Here is a 9,960-nt window from a genome sequence, read left to right on the forward strand (position 1 = left end):
TGATGATAGCTGCATGCAACTGTGGAAGGGCCGAGGCCGTGGGGGAAAACAGAAAACCGTAACACATTCTCAGAGGAGGGGCAGAGAGGTCCCTCAGCAGAGGGCACAGACATGAAGCGTGGCGCATCAGCCATCGAGGGAAGCCATCACAGCACACATTCTATGTCCACATCCTTGCAGGTAAGACCAGCAAAGAGTCAGAGCTCAAAAGGGGTCATTCAACACGTAGAGCAGAGACTGAACAACCTCAGCAGCCAACGGCTGGGCCCACATCCTCCCCAGCCCCGCTCCCCGCCTGAGTCAGGTGCACCCCATGGAGGGAGAGTTGGGGGAGTCAGAGAGGACCAGGTGCAGTCTGTGGCCAGGAAATCCCATAATTTTTAAAAATACTATTAGTTAGACTGTTTGTTGCCCTTAACTGACCTGGGTAGAATTTAATTCAAATTTAAAACAACACAAAGGTATCACCCCTTCTGATGAGATCATCCACTAACTGGATGCTTGCCCATAACAAAAACCCAGCAAAGAGCAAAACTCTCCCCACCTATGACCCAAATGATATAAACACAGATTTTTATAATAAAAGGTGGGAAGGGAAATTTAAACATCATGCTGTTTACTGCCAAATTTGCAAGGATTTTTTTATAATAACATTTGGCATTGAAAAGGGTGCAGTCACCCTCGTGTCTGTGTGACTGTGGACTGCAAGTGGGTGTGAAGGACCCGTGCAGAAGAAACATTCTCCTGCTGATGGTTGCTGTGCCTTCCTTTCAAGGAACTCAAGGTACAACATGGACAAAGACAAGGCTGCTGAGGGTCCAAGTCCCAACACTAAGGCTCTTGCCACAGGCAAGACAGGCAGAGAGCAGAGATCCGGATCCAGGATGGGAAAGGGAGGCAGAACCACCAGAGGAGGCAGGAAGGAAGGCGCCCTGGGCTTGCTGGCTGGATACAGTCCCACTGGGACTGCTCGGGGACAAGGAGAGAAATGTCACCCAGCTGGGGAGTGGTCCCAAATGAAAAATTTCTAACCTGGGTACTGCCTCCTGTGGCTCCAGAGTCAGAGCCCCACCCGTGAAGCTAGACTGCCCGGCTGGCCACGACTCCAGCCCACACTGACAAGCTGTGTGACACTGGGCAGTGTCTCAACTTCTCGCCTGTCTGTAAGACGGGAGGGCAGGAGTACCTGGTCACAGGGCTGATGTGAGGATACAGCGTATGTGCAGCACTAGGAACAGAGCCTGGCACATCCTAAACATTATGTGAGTGTTTGGCACTGCAGGTAGTATCATCTGACCCGGGGCACAGGGCGAGGCAGGTCGGACCAGAGGTCAGTGAGTCCTTCAGAAGGCCGCCTGGCTACCCGCCTGCTCCAGGCTCTCCAGCCGCTGCCTTCGGAAGCACTGAGACTTTTCTATGGAAATTCCCGCTCAGCTCTGCGCACAGGCTGCTGGCCTCTGGGCCACAGACACTGGGAACAATGCCCGGCTGTGCCTCTCGGCACTGCGGGCCCAGCCCATTTCTGGAGAATTGTGGCCCAGTGGCCCACTGGAAACCACACGGCAGGGCAGAAAGCCTGCCATTCCGAAAGCCCCAGAGGCAGGAAGCCCACACACACCCACACAGAGGGTCCTCGCACGCCTGATGTGGAGGGGTGGCTTGCCAGGTGTGGACGAGAAGGATCCCTTTCTCTTTGAAGAGACACTCTAGGTCCATTGGGAACAGTGCGGATGAGGGCCCACGTGTTGCTCACCCCCCCTCATTCCTGACCTTAACGCCACTCAAGTCGTCCATGCCCCGAGTCCTGTCTGCAGAGAGACGAGCGAATCACTTGGCAGGGGCCCTGTGTATGAGGTGGCTTTGTAACATGAGCAGTGTGTCCACTAACAACTAGAGCAAGACCATTAAGTTCATTACACCTGTCACTCTGCCAGCTGAGTCTCCAAATTGCCTGCGATGAAAGTACATTATGCCCAAGGAGTGCCACCCAGCCCCCTCCCAGGGCAGCACACACATATCTACCGCAAACAACTTGTTCTCGGTGTCTGCACCTGCAGAAAGAACACAACTGTAAACAGCTTGAAGCTTGGCTTGGAGATACCTTAGGCTCTGAGCAGCTAAGAACAAAGTTTAGGGCCCTTGGGAAGAAGCTAGGTGCCATATTCCCTGAGGGGAAGAAGAATGTGGGTGTGGACTCCAGGAGGGGCGAGGGGCAGGGGAGGAGTCAGGGCAGCCTGCAAAATAAAGGGCACAGAGCGGCCCTGCAGTACAGCCAAAAATAAAAGCGAGACATGCCCTTTTCATTTCCGAACCACGGCCCGGCATTCTAGGCAGCAGGCAGAGGCCGCCATGCAGCTGCACGTACACCAGGCCCGGAGCAGCCCAGCCGGCCGCCGGCTGCAGAGTGCGTTTGTAGTGCGAGCGTGTTGCAGACAGCGGTAATTTATTTATCCCTGTCATGTAACATTAACAATCTGTCTGGAGCTTGGCAAGCACCAACTTGCACTGTCATATAAACTGTCTGACAAACTTAAAGTTTTGTAAATGCCTCTCTTTTTCCAGCAGACAATAAAGCATCCTAAAAAAACAAAACAAAAAAAAAAAAGTTTTCATCTTTTCTGTTCCTTTTCTCTCTTCCTCTTCAAAAAAAAAAAAAATAGGAAGAGACAGAAAGAAAACCAACAAAAAAAGAACCCATGCAAACAGAAATGATCCCTCAGCAGGAATCTTAACCTTGAAAGTCTCAACATTTTCCAATGCCAAGTAAATGAGTAAATAAATGGGTGGGGGGTGATGTTGTGGGGGTCAGTTGCAAGGAGGGTAAGGGAGCAAAATCTGCAAAACAAAAGTACAGTCATTAAAAATTAATAAAGGGTGTGGACTTCCAGCCCCCGCCTCTTCTGCCCACGGGGACTTGAGCCAGACGTTCCGCATCCTCATTAAGTGGAGTCTGGCAGGCTGCCGGGGTTTTAGTGGGTTCTGGGAATGCCAATATATTAACCAGAGGACTTTTTGCATACCCTTTAGAGTTTTTATTCTAGAAAAGTCAACCATTTGGCACAGTACAGCCTTATTTTTGTCCGGGAAAGCTCTCAGCTGCCAATCAAGGGAGAAATTATAGCTATGTTCTTCGTAATTTCCAAGACCTATCTGGAAAACAAGCTTGGTGGAAAGAAAAGTCTTCACAAAAACAGCTTAAAAGGCCAAAGTGCCATTTTTAGTGGGAATTCAAAGGAAAGCAATCCATACTTAAATCACATGGGTATGTGACAACACAGACATCATTTTCAAGTCCTCCTGTGATAGACAAAAAAAGCAATATTAACTGGGAATTTGAACCCAATATTTCTATAGCAATCAATGGTACAGGTGCTTGCTTGTGTTCTTTAGTTGCCTGACAATAAAGCAAACAGTGCCACAAAATAATCTCCCTAAAATGTAGCCAGTCTTGTGGCCTAAATTTTCAAATAGTAGGCAAAGCCTCCTCATTCCTATTTTGAAACTTAAGATTCACCTTCCATGCACACCCATAATATAGGTCAAGATGTAATTCTAGAGTAACACAGTCCATGTAGGCAGAAAGTCACTTTGACATCAGAAAATAATGCCTTCCAGGAGATTTTTTTCTGAGACCTAAAAAAGGAAGGAACTGAGGGAGGGAAGGAGAGGGAGGGAGGGAGGAGGGAAGAAAACAAAGAAAGCAAAGAACAATCCAGGACTCCACAGCAATCTTGCTACTATTCACATTTAATATCCATGTGCGTATACAAATGACGTTCACTGTTTCTAAACATTTTTCCAGGTTAAAATGGTATGCTCTTCTTTTACAGGTACCTTCTTGAGTTTGTCCTTCTCTATTAACTCTCACCCAAAAGGACAGACACATCACAGACACTCCATAAGCCCAGCTTCAGAGGAAAGATGAGAAGCAGCACAGCAAGGGATGCCGGAAAGATCTGACCTGTCTACAGCTGCAAGGATTCCTGCCTGGAGCCCTCAGGTAGCTTTGGTTTTACGTGCTGACACAGGGTAGTCACCTCCCACACATCACCACAAGGTGACTTTATGCCAGGTATACGCAAAGGGATCCAGCGCTCAGGGGTCTCTGCTGGCCAGAAACTACCCACAGGGAGCAAAAGTCACCCTCCCTCTACGTTTCCCCGTCAGCCTGGGAAGTTACCGCTGCAGCAGCCCAGATAAAAAACAGACAGCATCCCAGGAACTGCAAGGCTGCTCTGCCAGGCTGCTAAGTCAACCAAGACTACAGCACAGTCCCAAACTGTAAACACCTCTGTAGACGGGCCCTTGCTCTCGGCGCACCAGGCAAGAAAACTATTCTTAGAACACTGTCAGCAGTTGGGGGAAAATAAATATTTGTCTATGTATATACATACTCTGGCGGGGGTGGGGACAGGATTGTTGAATCTCAAATGATGTGCCAACAAATTGGCACAAAATCTCTTAATAAGCAGCTGGCACTGGCTGAGTTCCACTACAGGACTGTGGTCATGCAAACCCAACCCCCAAGAGGACTCAAGAGACAGCTCTGAAAACCTGCTGGGGAGAGTCTTCTCCAATGTAAACACAAACCTACGCAGACAAGAACCACGGCCAACACCTCAAGCCCTTCCAAGGGGAACAGCAGAATGTTAAGAAATTAGAGAGGTCTTTTAAAATAAGGGAGGAAAGTAGCTACAATTCTATTACAGCAAATCCCTAACTGGCATTTACAGTCTCAGCCCTAACTCCTAGCAGTGTGTTCAATGTCAACAGCAAAGTGAAGCTCTTGAAAAGAATCAAGCTTTCAAAGATCATGCGGAATGATCTTTGTTTTAAAAAGCACTACTCTGCAAGAGCCATCAAATGACATTTCAAAGGTTGATAGGAAACCAAATATTATACTTCAATAAGTATACATAGGTAATATTCAGACCTCCTCATTTGCCTACGTAGTGACTCAAATTTGATTATGATCATTGACTGAACACAAAGACTATATTTCAAGAAAACTGTGCCGAGTACAAAGGCAGATTTATGGAAGACAGTAAGCTCAATTAAAATACTAGAAAAAACTAAATACTCATACAAAATGCAGACATGACTTGATGCAATGGCAGTTTCTCTATGCAGACTTTGCCGAACGTTCTCTATAATTCAGTACTCAGTCCCGAAGCTCCAGGGAGAAACAGACAGGAGAATACTGTTCTTAGCTAGCAAAACTAGTGGAAAGGCCATGTTTAAAGGGAAGTTTCTCAGCACTAGCCCTGCAGGAAGGAACCAACCTCCACGCCAGCCAAAGGACCCTATTTTTAAGAGCCAACACTGCTTACCATCTCTATCCACCTCTACAGCAAATAACTTACTAATACTGGCTCTTAGAATCAACATTCTGTGCACCTAATCTCACCTCACACCTCACAGTGCCTAGCACATAGTAGGTGAGCAATAAATATTTATCACTATCGTAATTAACATTTAGAAAGCAGCACTGAACCGTAAGTCCAGGCATGGGAAGATGCCAAAATAACTAGAAAAGAAAAAGAGAAGGGAATAGACAGGACACACAGGAAAAGAAAAGCAAATCAAAATTATCCAATTCTAGCTAATTAAAAGATTCCTTGGGGAAAACAAAAATTACACTAGTTCATGTGGCCACTGACATTCAGCCACCACCCCTACGCCTGCGCCTGCGTAGCAGCTAGGAAGCCCCGCTGGCTTTAAAGAGTTTCTCGCTGTCCTGACTGGCCCACAGGTGCCCCTCTGGGTGAGCAGCGCGCTCACGGATGCGCCTTCTCCCGGTGCCGCCCACCCACCAGGCATCCCTGTGGCCTAGAAAACCTCTGCCTCATCAGAAAGCCTTTTCCAATTAAAAAAAAAAAAGTTTAAAAGCAAGCAAATGCCCTCTCCGCCACCACAGCGAATTAACCTAAACAGAGCCCACTGTCTCCCACCAGCGTACTTACAGGGCGCGCCCCCAGCCCCACCCCGGGCGGCGCACCGGGCAGGGGTCCCGAGGAAGCCTCCTCAAGGCTGGGCAGGGCAGACCCCTCAACAAAGGCAAGTGCCGGCCCGGGCTGGGTGCTCGTCGCTTCCTGTTTATTCCATGGTGAGGGTCAAAGAGAAATTCAACACACGCCCGCTTCCTCTGGGGCTCGGAGACCCAGCCTAAGTGCAACAGCAGCCGCCGGAGACAATCGACTTCCCAGCCAATGCCTGGAGCTCCGGGCGGTCCCGCGACCGACGTCAACGCGCGCGGGGGGACCCGGGGAGACGCCGGGTGAGGCGGGCCCGAGGGCTGGCGGGCGCGGAGCGCGGGGGCGCGGGGTGCAGGATGCAGAGCTGCTGCGTGCGGGACGCCTGGTGCGGGGCACGGCCCGCTCCCGCCCCTGCCTTCCCGCAAACTGCCTGGCAAGGTCCTGCACTGTCTTCCCGCTTCCCGCTGACCTCCAGCACCCCCGCCTGCAGAGAGGCCTAAGGGAGCCCAGACAGTTTGGGCAGCCACCCTCGCGCTCATCCTGGCCTCCAGGCGGTGCACAATTAAGTCCTGCCACCGCGGGACACCCCGCGCCCCAAGACACCGGGAAATAGAAAACGGGGTGGGGGTCGGCAAGGTTCCACCGCCAGAGCACACCGGTCCCCAGGCAAGCGCCCCGGGCCACCCGCCGTGCCAACCGGCGTGACCACGGCGACTCAGTCTCACAGACCTCGAGCACTGGTCTTCGGGGGACGCGTCGTGGCGGGGAGGGCGCGCGGCGCCGGGCCGCTCCCTCCAGCCCCCGCGACGGCGCAGGCTCGCGGACGTCCCTTTCCCAGAGCGTCCTGCCCCGCGTCCTCCGCCCCCCTCGGATACCCGCCTCCCTTCCGAGCCCAGCGATGAACTTGGGCCAGAAGCTAAGACCGCAGCAGCCACCTCGGGTCCGCACTCACCTGCGGCCGCCCTTCCTGAGCGGAGGCGGGGGCACTGCCCGCAGTGCGGCTCGCCGGGCCACCCGGCCCTGCCGGCCGCGGGGGAGGGGCCGCCGCGACAGTGGGCGCGCAGCGGGCTGGCGGGGAGCGCGGCGCGCGGGGTCTCTTTAAGAGCCGGGGACCTTACACCCGGGCCTTCCCCGCGCTCCCCGCCCCCCTTTCACTTTCCCAGGCACTCGCAGCCTGTCTGGCGGCGGCGGTGGCGGCGGTGGCGGCGGCGGCTCCTCCCCGCCTCGCAGGGGATCCCCGGCCGGCCACGGCGGCGCGCGGAGCGGGCAGGGCCAGCTGCACTCGCCTGCTTGTCCCGCCGGGCCCGGTCGGCAGCCTCGGGCGGGGGGCCGCGGGGAGACTGCGCTGCGGCCGCCAGGGGAGGTGTCCCGCCTCCAGTCGCGGAGGGGGGAGTGTCCCGCCTCTCGCCGCCGCCGCCGTCTGTCTCCAGCCGTAACTCCGCGCGGAGGCTGTGTCTGTCTCCAACTCCTCCAGTCTCTCCTCCCCCTTCCTCTCCACTCCGCCGCGGGGACCAGGCGCGCGGCCAGGCCGCGGAGGCGGGGGGCCGCCGTGGCGCGGGTAGGGGGTCCCCGGCGCGCACAGGCCGCACCGGCCTCTGCGGGCTGCGTGCCCCGAGGTGGGAGGTGCGGGCGCCGGGGCCGCGGGACCCAGCTCGGGCTGCACACCCGCCGCGGGCTCGGGCTCGGGCTCGGGGGGCGCGCGCCCACCGCCGGTCGCACGGGGAACTCCAAGCCGTGCGGAGAGACCGCGGGCAGGGGCCCCGGGAGGAGCCGGCTCGCCGCCCGCAGGCCAGGGAGGTCTCGGGAGAGGAGCCGGCGCGTTCGGTGCTCTGGTTACTGGGCCCTGGGCCTTCAGGCACCAGCTCTGAGACACGCAGTAGGGCCACGGGACACTTAGTAGGACGGGTTAATGCTCGGGGACCCCTGCGGGGCCGGAAGCTCCTTTGGACCCCAGTTGGTCACCCCCTGAGGATCCTGCACTCTTTACAGGAAATGGCTCCTGACTAGAAGGTCAGATGGATTCTTCCTCTTTGCGCTATGACCTTTTCTCCTTGAAGGACCTACATCTCCTCTGAAGACCATTTCGGACTTGACCTCCGCTTGAGTGCAGACAATATGACATTTTGTTCTCCAGAAGTACTAGCATTGGCACAAAATTAAAGCTCTGCAGACATACCAAAATATTAATACTGTACTAACCTGGGGTTTCAGGCTGGGCTTAACAGAGATGCAGCTGATTAAAGGAGTAACAATTTTCAACGCTTCCCCCTGCCTCTAAAATAAACTGTCCGGCTCATAGTTCCATAATATCAGGGAAGTGAATCTTTTGAAATCTATGATTAATTTGTCAGTAAATTTTATTCTAGTGAAACGTTGGCTTAATTCAGGTTCCCTTAAGCGCTCAGCTCGCCTTAACTATCACGGTAATTGCTATGTAGCATTTGATCAGTGCTCGTATGTAATGCAATAATAACTACTATTTATTGAGAGCTATGTGCTAAGCACTTTATATGATTGTCTTATTTAATCCACATAATAACTAGGAGCTGTTGCTTCCCCATTTTACACATGAGGAAGCCGAGGCTTCAGAAGATTTAGTAACTTGTCCCCAGACTACAAAGAGATGGGTTTAAAATTCCCAACTGGCTGCAGGGGAAGCTGGGAGTTGAACCAGCATACCACACTGCCACCTGCCTACAGCAGTGGTGACATCAGTCCTTTCAGCTCAGCCAGCAGCCAGTGAGCATCTGCTCTATGCCAGGCACTGTGCCGGCACCTGGCACCTGTTGGGAATGCCCAGGGCCTGGTCTGACAGAGGAGCATGTGGCCTGGTGGGGGGACTTTGAATCTGGCAAACTCTTCTAAACGAGCAGTGAGCTGATAACTGCTTAACACAGGTTATCCGTATCTGACAAGTATATGCTTCTTAGTTTATATTTAATGGACACAAGTGCACACCACACTAATAGCAGCTCACGTGCTGTCGGGTTAGAGAACTCTGCTCTTCCCTCTTTGGGTAGGAAAAAAAATGACTTTTTCTAAACCTCTCATGGACAATGAAGAAGAAAATGTTTCTCCAAAACCACAAAAGAATTTCTTCTTCTATTTCACTAGTGCATAATTTCCTCGTGTGTAGTTTAATCCCTTTAAATTACGGGCTGAATCTTAAAATCGTAACCTCTATTCATCATTTGTGATGAATGTCAGTTAATCGCTCATTGCCTTGTTGTCTTCTCTCAATTATAACTAGAAACTGCGTATTTCTCTTTCCATTTCTAAAATTGTTTACAAATATTAAAGTACCTGAAAGTTCACCAGCTGTCATCAGACCTCCTGTGTCTCCTCAGTCTCTTGCGGCCACAGCCCTGCCTCTTGTGGCGCCTGGTTAGTTCCGAGGTCACCCCCACCACACAGAGCATCACAGAGTTTGACCCCTCTCTCCCCGAGCTCTGGGGCTGGCAGTGGGTGTGAAGTGGCCTCTCGGGCCTCACCCTCTGCCTCGCCATTTCTTTAGGACACGTGGTCCATTTAGCTCCCGACCAGTTGAGTTGTCAACAAGTTACGTGTTTAGCATAGTCCTGGCCCAAAATGTACTCAGTAAATGTTAGCTTCCTTCAGTCCTTTTCACCTCCCTACAGGCGAGGACAGGCTCTCTGGTGACTTTATACTGTATCAGGTTGGCCACGCGGTATCTGTTTCCCAGAATTCCTTTCCTGCAGGGTTCCCTGGCCGTGTTGACCACAAGCTGTGTGAGATTTAGAGGGAGGAAGTAAAATGGCTCCAGGTGCTGTGTAGCCCGCCCACCTCCCTGACCTGAGTTCCGCTGTCCCACTGCTGTCCCCAGGTCCTGGCTGGGGGGCATGAGCTGCTCTGTGGTGAAGGGCACCCTTCTCTTCAACAGGTCACCTGTATCGTTCAGGTTGAAGGGGCAGAAGATGGACCCAAGCTGGTCTTTCCTGGCGGGTTCCAGGGTGTCCTCCCACCT

At 52.8% G+C, this 9,960-nt stretch overlaps 1 protein-coding gene across 1 annotated transcript in view; it reads right to left on the minus strand.

The window, feature by feature from the left end:
- The window catches only part of LDLRAD4 (low density lipoprotein receptor class A domain containing 4), a 405,759-nt gene extending 398,765 nt beyond the window's left edge, over positions 1-6,994 (minus strand). Inside the window, exon 1 of the mRNA XM_069468559.1 lies at positions 6,928-6,994. The gene's annotated coding sequence lies outside the window, so the exon portion shown is untranslated. The remainder of the gene's footprint in view (positions 1-6,927) is intronic.
- Positions 6,995-9,960: the final 2,966 nt, after the last annotated feature.

Source organism: Eulemur rufifrons, chromosome 5 (genome assembly GCF_041146395.1).
Source record: "Eulemur rufifrons isolate Redbay chromosome 5, OSU_ERuf_1, whole genome shotgun sequence".
NCBI classification, from domain to species: Eukaryota; Metazoa; Chordata; class Mammalia; order Primates; family Lemuridae; genus Eulemur; species Eulemur rufifrons.